The following is a 12,875-nucleotide window of genomic DNA, read 5'->3' as shown; positions in this document are numbered from 1 at the left end:
TATTTATAATGGTGAAAGGACAAGTGTCACGCGCGAGAATCGAGGAGCCAACGATTGGATATGTGACAGAGCTGTTGCCTCGATTGTCAGAGGTGCATCAAATGAAGGTCAGATGTATATCAATTTAAAATAACAGGTGACGTCATAGCAGTTTATCGTGATACTGGATGATGATGTCATGGCGGTTTACAAGATTTGAGCGAAGATGATGAAGAAGAGATTATCAAGTTTGGAGATTGACATGAACCAGTTCAAATCAATCTGGGCCTAGTGTTGGGGATATTACTACTGGGTATAAACCGGCCAAGGGAGCCGGGTTATCCCCATAATGGATTGTTTATATTTGAAGCCCATGAAGACAAGGATTGAAGCAGATCACTACAAAGGCCCCAGGCCCAAAGGTAGATAGGGCCTATAGCTATGAACCGCCATGTAATGTATAACTTGTATCGTAAGGTATGACCAAGTTGAGACCGAGACGGTATGTGTATAAACCGGCATCGGGACTCTGTAAGCCGGCGGGCGTCGACCTGTATATATAAAGGCACGACCCGACGGCGGTAAAAGGACAACAGACAACAACTCGAGACTCAGGCAAAGCGTATTCACTCCCTGATCATCGAAACCCCAGCAATTCCATCACAACTAGATGTAGGCATTTACCTTCATTGTAAGGGGCCGAACTAGTATCAAACTCTTGTGTCCCCTGTTCGGTTTAACCCCTTTAAGCTAACCTGTTGCGATGGCTCCACGACTAAGTCCTTTTGCTAGGACATTTGCCGTGACAATTCCACGACACCAGGCATCATATTTTCCAACCATGTGTTTCATTTTTTGTATAGTTGTTAACCCAGTAAACGACGCGTTTATGGTTGACTATTGTAACATCCCAAATTTCAATTTGGATTTTAATCATTAGGCCATCATATGCATCTATGATTCTTGCATTTTGAATTGGTTTTATTTGGACATTTTGATCCAAGAGACCTTAATCAACTCAAGGACCATTTGAGAGAGTTGGAGGTTTTCATAAAATTCCATTTTTGAATTTTCCAAAATTGGTAAATTGGATCAAGGTGATTTTTATTTGAAATTATTTTTCCAATTATTTTAAAATAAATAAAATAATGAGAGAAGATAATATGACTTCTTCAAAAACATCAAGGCAATAATGGAAATTTAATTCTGAATAAAAATATATATATTTTGAATTTTTATTTGAGAGTTTATTCGGTTAAATTAGGGAAAAATTGCATTTTAGCCTAGAAAAATGTTCATGTTGTCCTAAATATTAGGAGAGGACCGTGAAAATTATTTTTGGGATTTTAGGATATTTATTTTTATTTTATTTTGATTTTTCTTTGCGGCGAAATTATTTAAAAAAAATCTTCGACCGACTGGGCCGAAGCCCAGCCGGCCCAGGCCGCCACCGCCTCCCTGAGTCCGGCTCCCGCACGGAAGCCGCCGCCGCCGGAGTCCGGCCGGACTCCGCCTCATGCCCCCTCCCCCAAGCCGCCATCTTCCCCCTCTCTTTAAATACCTCTGCCGCCCCCTCTCCTCAAGCCTTCCAAGCCGCCGAGTCGCCGTCGCCGCCGCTTGCGCTCGCCGCCTCGCGCCATGCCGCGCCGCTGCCCCCTGCCGCTCCCCACCGCTGTAGCCGCCACCTGCTGCCATGCTGCTGCCGCTGCCGCCGCCGGTTCCTCTCCCCCGAACCGGTATAAACCGAATAACCTGACCTTTTTTTTAAAGTCCGATTTTATTCTTTAAGATTGATTTATTATTTAGGTTTTGTTAGATAGCGTGCGTTCACCCATTTAGATATGTTGACAAATGAATTCGTTCATTAGTTTCTGTTAGCGGACGTTCATCCGATAGATTTTTCTTTTTTTGTTTATTTTTGGCCAAGGACCTACCCGTGAATAGTTTTCTCATAGATTAGTCCCTGATCTTCAAACCCTCACTACTCTTTGCTCGTTTATCCAAATCCAGTGAAACCAATGCCAAAATCTTCTGCTTGTTCCCCTTTGTTCAGATAAACAACTTGAAAATGGTTTTGAAAATTTAAAATTTGGTTTCAAGCATATTTGAATTTGAGCTTCTTTTGATCGTAGTTTGTGTTTCGTAACTCTGATTCGATTGATTCTTTTTGCAAGTCGAAGCTCTTCACTTGAACTTTCTATGTAGATATTTTATTTTGGTTTTACCCTTGCATCTTATGCTTGAGTGCTTATGTATGCTATTGTTTGTTCATGATAGTGTTTCCGGAGTGCGAGGCTTGCTACTACGAATCACTAGGGTTTTCCGATCGTCGGCAAGGCAAGTAACTCTTTGATCATATCCTCTTATTTACCCAGTTTTTATGCCTTAGTTTCAACCCTCAAATATTTCATGAGTAGGATTGATAACATGTGGATATTTGGGAAGTAGTTGATGAGGTAGGAACCTGCTGTCTTTTATCAAACCCTGGGTTTATCCGTTATGCTTATACTACTTTTCTATGCTCGTAGACGTGGATTGGTATGAAATATTCATGAAAGATGTGAGTGTTATTATTAATTAAGGGAAACTTAAGGTGGCTACTTTAATACACATCTGGGTGGATTGGTTGTGGGCACCTGTGGTTATGAACTGAAAGCTAGCAATAAAATTCTAGTGCGTGCACCACAGCCTGGTCTAATTAACATGGATGTTTACTTCCCCAACGTCATCATCCGATTAAAGTCTGATCGAGGTTAGAGTCCTTTCAACTTTCTCCATGTTGTCATATTACTTAGCAAAATCGGGGTATTTGTTCTGACTAATTGATCACTATTTAAGCAACCAATTATGATATCATATTCTTACTCCGTTCCTTGGCAGTAACAAATTATATTTACCAAGGTATGTGCACTATATAAAATTTGCTGATAATCTAACAGAGATAGCACAGAGTATGAACGCTGGATTTTGGATGGGATTAATTAAACCTACGATGCACACACTGAACAAGACCAATTGTGTGCACAAAACACCGATAAAAAGTCTTTTTTTAATGTTGATGCTCATAAACTATATATATCTTCAATGATATGTTACAATTGGTTTTTATTCTACATGTCAACAGAAATTGCCCCTTGTAGCAGTTCCTGGATCGATTTCCCGCCGTGGTCGAATTACACTTGCGCCTGCTAATAACACCCAAGTGATTGCAAGGTACTACATTTCCTGCAGAAATGGAACCATTCAAATTAACAAGTTCTCGCTTCTCGTGGCAATGCATCCATATTGGGAAATTGGAGACACTGTTCTACTCATGCCCTACCAAGGCACAGGAGAGCTCTTCCTTTTCATTGACGAGATGCCAAGTCGCCGTGATCAAGCTGCTTGCAGTGGATAGTTTTGGTTGTTGGCCCTCAGCCTCTTAAAATGTGCTAGCTGTTACTATATATGTTAAGTATGTAGATATGGACCATATGGTTGTTGGCCCTTAGCCTCTTAAATGTGATAGTTGTTACTATGTTAAGTATGTAGATATGGACCATATGGTTGTCAAAACCGTGTTGCGAAGATCCTCCTTTTGTCAAATAGTGTAACCACTATATATATGTTACTCAAATGTTGTTACCCAAGTTCATAAATTTTCATGGAAAGTATTATTATCGTACACAGTTCATTGAGTTTAAGCGTGTGCCCGATGTCCAGAAGGCATTTGCATATTAACTGTCCATATTGCAAATTCACACACATGTTAACATAAGGAAACATATGTGTAACATACTAATCATTGCACACGAGTACTCGCAGACGCGTCGTGTGCGATACTCCTAGCCACCGCAAGCAACTAATTTGCATTTTCAAAGTTTTTTGTACACATAGAATCGCACATGAAGTAACTGTATTGACCGTCTATGTTGTAATTTCTCATCGCAAATAGTTCATCCGAGTCGGCTGTTTGCCACGTATCACACACATCTTATTTACACGACTCGTTTGTGTTATTTTGGCTCATCGAAAATAGTTCATCCGTGTGAACTGTATGCCGCATATCACACACATCTTGTTAAGTTGAACCATTTCTGTTGTGTTCCATAATCGAAAACTATTCATTCCGAGTGAATCGAATGCCGTATATCGCACCACTACAAGAAATATGTCAACATGTGACCTTCTGTTCATCCGAGTGAACCCTAGAAGAATTGGTCATAAATCTACGACCGTTTGAGACCAATTGGTCAAAAGCCGTTCGCGGGGCTCCAAACCCTAAACTATGTCGACCATTTTGGTCAGAAAGGTCATAATTTCCTTACATGAAATGGTCATAAAGATTACAACACTGGTCCACTGCCTTATTTCTAGCTGATCACGACCAATATAGATGGTCATAACCTTGTAAATTGTGGTGGATTGCTATGACTAGGCGCCACCTCATCAGTTTTGACTATGTGTCATGTCCATGTGTCAATTTTTGCCCTAGGTTTTGAAGCAACCTATATTTCTGTCATTCCCAAAATTCCCAAAACAATCTCATAAATTCTTTGGGTCATATCTTCATCAAATATGTTAAAATCCTTCCTTGCCTAGTTCAAAAATAATTCAACAATATACATTTTCCTATTCTGTTCAAAACATCACTTTGTGAAGGAAGTGCTATTTATATATACTTGACTGCCCTCAAAATGTTTGGGCACTCTTTCCTATCCAAATCATTGCCTCATGACAAAATTCAGCTCCATTTGCCTAGTAAATCTTCCTCGGCAAATTTCCAAAGTTTCTGTCCACGTAGAAGCATTGTGAAGGAAGTACCATCTTTATATATCCAAATGACATGAAATTTATACAGTTCCTTCATATGCCCAAATTGTCACCCTCCTCGAAATTGCAGCTCAATCAAATCATCTATGTGCGCCCAGGTTCAATTTTTATTTAATGGCCAGATTGGCACATTGCAAAGCAAGTGTTATCTAGACCCCCTCCTATTACCCTCAAACTTTTTGGGCACTCTTCCATACCCAAATCATTGCCACATGATAATATTCAGCTCCATTTTCCTGGTAAATCTTCCTCAGAAAATTTCCAAAGTTTCTAGCTAGAGCGAAGCTTTGTGAAGTGAGTACTAGCTAGGCTTACCCAAATGATCTGCAAATCTACCAGGGCATTGTTGGGGAACGTTGCAAAAAATTAAAATTTTTCCTACGGTTTCACCAAGATCCATCTATGAGTTCATCTAAGCAATGAGTCAAGGGAGATACATCTACATACCACTTTGTAGATCGCGAGCGGAAGCGTTCAAAAGAACGAGGTTGAAGTAGTCGTTGTCGTCGTGATCCTATCACCCGAGATCCTAGCGCCGAACGGACGGCACCTCCGTGTTCAACACACGTACGGAGCGGATGACGTCTCCTCCTTCTTGATCCAGCAAGGGGAAATGAGAGGTTGATGATGATGGCTCCGGCAGTAGCACAACGGCGTGGTGGTGGTGGAACAGCAGCACTCCGGCAGGGCTTCGCCAAGCACGTGACGGAGGAGGAAGAGGTGTATCAGGGGGAGGGGGCGCCAGGACTTCAGGGTGCGGCTGCCCCCCTCCCCCTCCCTTTATATAGGCCCCCAGGGGGGGCGCCGGCCCTGGGAGATCCAATCTCCCAATGGGGGCGGCGGCTAAGGGGGGTGGAGTGCCCCCCAAGGCAAGTGGGGCGCCCCCAACCCTAGGGTTTCAACCCTAGGCGCAGGGGGTGGGCCAAGGAGGGCACACCAGCCCACTATGGGCTGGTTCCCCTCCCCACTTCATCCCTTGGGGCCCTCCGGGATGGGTGGCCCCACCCGGTGGACCCCCGTGACCCTTTCGGTGGTCCCGGTACAATACCGGGTGACCCCGAAACTTTCCCGATGGCCAAAATACCATTTCCTATATATAATTCTTTACCTCCGGACCATTCCGGAACTCCTCGTGACGTTCGGGATCTCATCCGGGACTCCGAACAACATTCGGTATGCTGCATACTCATATTCATACAACCCTAGCGTCACCGAACCTTAAGTGTGTAGACCCTACGGGTTCGGGAGACACGTAGCCATGACCGAGAGGGCTCTCGGGCAATAACCAGCAGCGGGATCTGGATACCCATGTTGGCTCCCACATGCTCCTCGATGATCTCATCGGATGAACCACGATATCGAGGATTCGAACAACCCCGTATACAATTCCCTTTGTCAATCGGTACGTTACATGCTCGAGACTCGATCATTGGTATCCCAATACCTCGTTCAGTCTCGTTATCGGCAAGTCACTTTACTCGTACCGTAATGCATGATCCCGTGACCAAACACTTGGTCACTTTGAGCTCATTATGATGATGCATTACCGAGTGGGCCCAAAGATACCTCTCCGTCATACGGAGTGACAAATCCTAGTCTCGATCCGTGTCAACCCAACAGACACTTTCGGAGATACCTGTAGTGCACCTTTATAGTCACCCAGTTACGTTGTGACGTTTGGTACACCCAAAGCACTCTTACGGTATCCGGGAGTTACACGATCTCATGGTCTAAGGAAGAGATACTTGACATTGAAAAAGCTCTAGCAAAACGAACTACACGATCTTGTGCTATGCTTAGGATTGGGTCTTGTCCATCACATCATTCTCCTAATGATGTGATCCCGTTGTCAATGACATCTAATGTCCATAGTCAGGAAACCATGACTATCTGTTGACCAACGAGCTAGTCAACTAGAGGCTCACTAGGGACATTTTATGGTCTATGTCTTCACACGTGTATTACGATTTCCGGATAATACAGTTATAGCATGAATAAAAGACAATTATCATGAACAATGAAATATAATAATAACCCTTTTATTATTTCCTCTAGGACATATTTCCAACAGTCTCCCACTTGCACTAGAGTCAATAATCTAGTTACATTGTGATGAATCGAACACCCATAGAGTTCTGGTGTTGATCATGTTTTGCTCGCGAGAGAGGTTTAGTCAATGGATCTGCGACATTCAGATCCGTATGTACTTTGCAAATATCTATGTCTACATCTTGAACATTTTCACGGATGGAGTTGAAACGACGCTTGATGTGCCTGGTCTTCTTGTGAAACCTGGGCTCCTCGGCAAGGGCAATAGCTCCAGTGTTGTCATAGAAGAGTTTGATCGGCCCCGACGCATTGGGTATGACTCCTAGGTCGGTGATGAACTCCTTCACCCAAATAGCTTCATGCGCTGCCTCCAAGGCTTCCATGTACTCCGCTTCACACGTAGATCCCGCCACGACGCTCTGCTTGCAGCTGCACCAGCTTACTGCTCCACCATTCAACATATACACGTATCGGGTTTGTGACTTAGAGTCATCCAGATCTGTGTCGATGCTAGTGTCAACGTAACCCTTTATGGCGAGCTCTTCGTCACCTCCATAAATGAGAAACATGTCCTTTGTCCTTTTCAGGTACTTTAGGATATTCTTGACCGCTGTCCAGTGTTCCTTGCCGGGATTACTTTGGTACCTTCCTACCAAACTTACGGCAAGGTTTACATCAGGTCTGGTACATAGCATGGCATACATAATAGATCCTATGGCTGAAGCATAGGGGATGACACTCATCTCTTCTTTACCTTTTGCCGTGGTCGGGCATTGAGCCGAGCTCAATCTCACACCTTGTAATACAGGCAAGAACCCCTTCTTGGATTGATCCATTTTGAACTTCTTCAAAATCTTATCAAGGTATGTGCTTTGTGAAAGACCTATGAGGCGTCTCGATCTATCTCTATAGATCTTGATGCCTAATATATAAGTAGCTTCTCCAAGGTCCTTCATTGAAAAACACTTATTCAAGTAGGCCTTAATGCTGTCCAAAAGTTCTATATCATTTCCCATCAAAAGTATGTCATCTACAAATAATATGAGAAATGCTACAGAGCTCCCACTCACTTTCTTGTAAACGCAGGCTTCTCCATAAGTCTGCATAAACCCAAACGCTTTGATCATCTCATCAAAGCGAATGTTCCAACTCCGAGATGCTTGCACCAGCCCATAAATGGATCGCTGGAGCTTGCATACTTTGTTAGCATTCTTAGGATCGACAAAACCCTCCGGCTGCATCATATACAGTTCTTCCTTAAGATGCCCGTTAAGGAATGCCGTTTTGACGTCCATCTGCCATATCTCATAATCATAGTATGCGGCAATTGCTAACATGATTCGGATGGACTTAAGCTTCACTACAGGAGAGAAAGTCTCATCATAGTCAATCCCTTGAACTTGCCGATAACCCTTAGCGACAAGTCGAGCTTTATAGATGGTGACATTACCATCCGTGTCCGTCTTCTTCTTAAAGATCCATTTGTTTTCTATCGCTCACCGATCATCGGGCAAGTCAGTCAAAGTCCATACTTCGTTTTCATACATGGATTCTATATCGGATTTCATGGCTTCTAGCCATTTGTTGGAATCTGGGCCCGCCATTGCTTCTTCATAGTTCGAAGGTTCACTGTTGTCCAACAACATGATTTCCAGGACAGGGTTGCCGTACCACTCTGGTGCGGAACGTGTCCTTGTGGACCTACGAAGTTCAGTAGCAACTTGATCCGAAGTACCTTGATCATCATCATTATTTTCCTCTTCAGTTGGTGTAGGCATCACAGGAACATTTTCCTGAGCTGCACTACTATCCTGTTCAAGAGGTAGTACTTCATCGAGTTCTACTTTCCTCCCACTTACTTCTTTCGAGAGAAATTCTTTTTCCAGAAAGGATCCGTTCTTGGCAACAAAGATCTTGCCCTTGGATCTTAAGTAGAAGGTATACCCAATGGTTTCTTTAGGGTATCCTATGAAGATGCATTTTTCCGACTTGGGTTTGAGCTTTTCAGGTTGAAGTTTCTTGACATAAGCATCGCATCCCCAAACTTTTAGAAACGACAGCTTAGGTTTCTTCCCAAACCATAATTCATACGGTGTCGTCTCAACGGATTTAGACGGTGCCCTATTTAAAGTGAATGTAGCTGTCTCTAGAGCGTATCCCCAAAATGATAGCGGTAAATCGGTAAGAGACATCATAGATCGCACCATATCCAATAGAGTGCGATTACGACGTTCGGACACACCGTTACGCTGAGGTGTTCCAGGCGGCGTGAGTTGTGAAACGATTCCACATTTTCTTAAGTGTGTACCAAATTCGTGACTTAAATATTCTCCTCCACGATCCGATCGTAAGAATTTTACTTTCGGTCACATTGATTCTCTACTTCATTCTGGAATTCCTTGAACTTTTCAAAGGTCTCAGACTTGTGTTTCATCAAGTAGACATACTCATATCTACTCAAGTCATCAGTGAGAGTGAGAACATAACGATATCCTCCACGAGCCTCAACGCTCATTGGACCGCACACATCGGTATGTATGATTTCCAACAAGTTGGTTGCTCGCTCCATTGTTCCGGAGAACGGATTCTTGGTCATTTTGCCCATGAGGCATGGTTCGCATGTGTCAAATGATTCATAATCGAGAGACTCTAAAAGTCCATCAGCATGGAGCTTCTTCATGCGCTTGACACCAATGTGACCAAGGCGGCAGTGCCACAAGTATGTGGGACTATCGTTATCAACTTTACATCTTTTGGTATTCACGCTATGAATATGTGTAACATTACGTTAGAGATTCATTAAGAATAAACCATTGACCATCGGGGCATGACCATAAAACATATCTCTCATATAAATAGAACAACCATTATTCTCAGATTTAAATGAGTAGCCATCTCGTATTAAACGAGATCCAGATACAATGTTCATGCTCAAACTTGGCACCAAATAACAATTATTGAGGTTTAAAACTAATCCCGTAGGTAAATGTAGAGGTAGCGTGCCGACGGCGATCACATCGACCTTGGAACTATTCCCGATGCGCATCGTCACCTCGTCCTTCGCCAGTCTCCGCTTATTCCGCAGCTCCTGCTGTGAGTTACAAATATGAGCAACGACACCAGTATCAAATACCCAGGAGTTACTACGAGTACTGGTAACGTACACATCAATTACATGTATATCAAATATACCTTTAGTGTTGCCGGCCTTCTTGTCTACTAAGTATTTGGGGCAGTTCCGCTTCTAGTGACCCTTCCCCTTGCAATAAAAGCACTCAGTTTCAGGCTTGGGTCCATTCTTTGACTTCTTCCCGGCAACTGGCTTACCGGGCGCGGCAACATCTTTGCCGTCCTTCTTGAAGTTCTTCTTACCCTTTCCCTTCTTGAACTTAGTGGTCTTATTGACCATCAACACTTGATGTTCTTTCTTGATTTCAACCTCTACTGACTTCAGCATTGAAAATACTTCAGGAATGGTCTTCACCATCCCCTGCATATTGTAGTTCATCACAAAGCTCTTGTAGCTTGGTGGGAGCGACTGAAGGATTCTGTCAATGACCGCCTCATCCGGGAGGTTAATGTCCAGCTGGGACAGGCGGTTGTGCAACCCAGACATTTTTGAGTATGTGCTCACTGACAGAACTATTTTCCTCCATCTTACAACTATAGAACTTGTCGGAGACTTCATATCTCTTGACCCGGGCATGATCTTGGAAAACTAGTTTCAGCTCCTCGAACATCTCATATGCTCCGTGTTGCTCAAAACGCTTTTGGAGCCCCGGTTCTAAGCTGTAAAGCATGCCGCACTGAACGAGGGAGTAATCATCAGCACGAGACTGCCAAGCATTCATAATGTCTTGGTTCTCTGGGACGGGAGCGTCACCTAGCGGTCCTTCTAGGACATATTGTTTCCTGGCAGCTATGAGGATGATCCTCAGGTTCCGGACCCAGTCCGTATAGTTGCTGCCATCATCTTTCAGCTTGGTTTTCTCTAGGAACGCGTTGAATTTCATGTTGACATGAGCGTTGGCCATTTGATCTACAAGACATATTTTGCAAAAAGTTTTAGACTAAGTTCATGATAATTAAGTTCATCTAATCAAATTATTTTAATGAACTCCCACTCAGATTAGACATCCCTCTAGTCATCTAAGTGGTACATGATCCGAGTCGAGTAGGCCGTGTCCGATCATCACGTGAGACGGACTAGTCATCGTCGGTGAACATCTCCATGTTGATCGTATCTTCCATACGACTCATGTTCGACCTTTCGGTCTCTTGTGTTCCGAGGCCATGTCTGTACATGCTAGGCTCGTCAAGTTAACCCTAAGTGTTCTGCATGTGTAAATCTGTCTTACACCCATTGTATGTGAACATAAGGATCTATCACACCCGATCATCACGTGGTGCTTCGAAACGACGAACTTTAGCAACGGTGCATAGTTAGGGGGAACATTTTCTTGAAATTATTATAAGGGATCATCTTATTTACTACCGTCGTTCTAAGTAAACAAGATGCATAAACATAATAAACATCACATGCAATTATATAATAGTGACATGATATGGCCAATATCATATAGCTCCTTCGATCTCCATCTTCGGGGCTCCATGATCATCTTCGTCACCGGCATGACACCATGATCTCCATCATCGTGTCATCATGAAGTTGTCACGCCAACAACTACTTCTACTTCTATGGCTAACGCGTTTAGCAATAAAGTAAAGTAATTTACATGGCGTTCTTCAATGACACGCAGGTCATACAAAAATAAAGACAACTCCTATGGCTCCTGCCGGTTCTCATACTCATCGACATGCAAGTCGTGATTCCTATTACAATAACATGATCTCATACATCACAATATATCATTCATCATTCATCACAACTTCTGGCCATATCACATCACATGACAATTGCTGCAAAAACAAGTTAGACGTCCTCTAATTGTTGTTGCATCTTTTACGTGGCTGCAATTGGGTTCTAGCAAGAACGTTTTCTTACCTACGAATAACCACAACGTGATCTTGTCAACTTCTATTTACCCTTCATAAGGACCCTTTTCATCGAATCCGCTTCAACTAAAGTGGGAGAGACAGACACCCGCCAGCCACCTTATGCAACTAGTGCATGTCAGTCGGTGGAACCGGTCTCACGTAAGCGTACGTGTAAGGTTGGTCCGGGCCGCTTCATCCCACAATACCGCTGAAGCAAGATAAGACTAGTAGCGGCAAGCAAGTTGACAAGATCTACGCCCACAACAAAATTGTGTTCTACTGGTGCAATAGAGAACTACGCATAGACCTAGCTCTGATACCACTGTTGGGGAACGTTGCAGAAAATTAAAATTTTTCCTACGGTTTCACCAAGATCCATCTATGAGTTCATCTAAGCAATGAGTCAAGGGAGATACATCTACATACCACTTTGTAGATCGCGAGTAGAAGCGTTCAAAAGAACGAGGTTGAAGTAGTCGTTCTCGTCGTGATCCTATCACCAGAGATCCTAGCGCCGAACAAACGGCACCTCCGTGTTCAACACACGTACGGAGCGGATGACGTCTCCTCCTTCTTGATCCAGCAAGGGGAAAGGAGAGGTTGATGATGATGGCTACAGCAGCAGCACAACGGCAGCACTCCGGCAGGGCTTCGCTAAGCACGTGACAGAGGAGGAAGAGGTGGAGCAGGGGGAGGGGGCGCCAGGACTTCAAGGTGCGGCTGCCCCCCTCCCCCCTCCCTTTATATAGGCCCCCAGGCGGGGCGCCGGCCCTGGGAGATCCAATCTCCCAAGGGGGCGGCGGCCAAGGTGGGTGGAGTGCCCCCCAAGGCAAGTGGGGCGCCCCCCCACCCTAGGGTTTCAACCCTAGGCGCAGGGGGTGGGCCAAGGGGGGCGCACCAGCCCACTATGGGCTGGTTCCCCTCCCCACTTCAGCCCTTGGGGCCCTCCAGGATGGGTGGCCCCACCCGGTGGACCCCCGGGACCCTTTTGGTGGTCCCGGTACAATACCGGGTGACCCCGAAACTTTCCTGATGGC

This window comes from Triticum dicoccoides, chromosome 1B (genome assembly GCF_002162155.2).
Source record: "Triticum dicoccoides isolate Atlit2015 ecotype Zavitan chromosome 1B, WEW_v2.0, whole genome shotgun sequence".
In the NCBI taxonomy this organism is placed as follows: Eukaryota; Viridiplantae; Streptophyta; class Magnoliopsida; order Poales; family Poaceae; genus Triticum; species Triticum dicoccoides.
The sequence above is the reverse complement of the archived record's forward strand: the minus strand, read 5'-3'. Positions refer to the sequence as shown.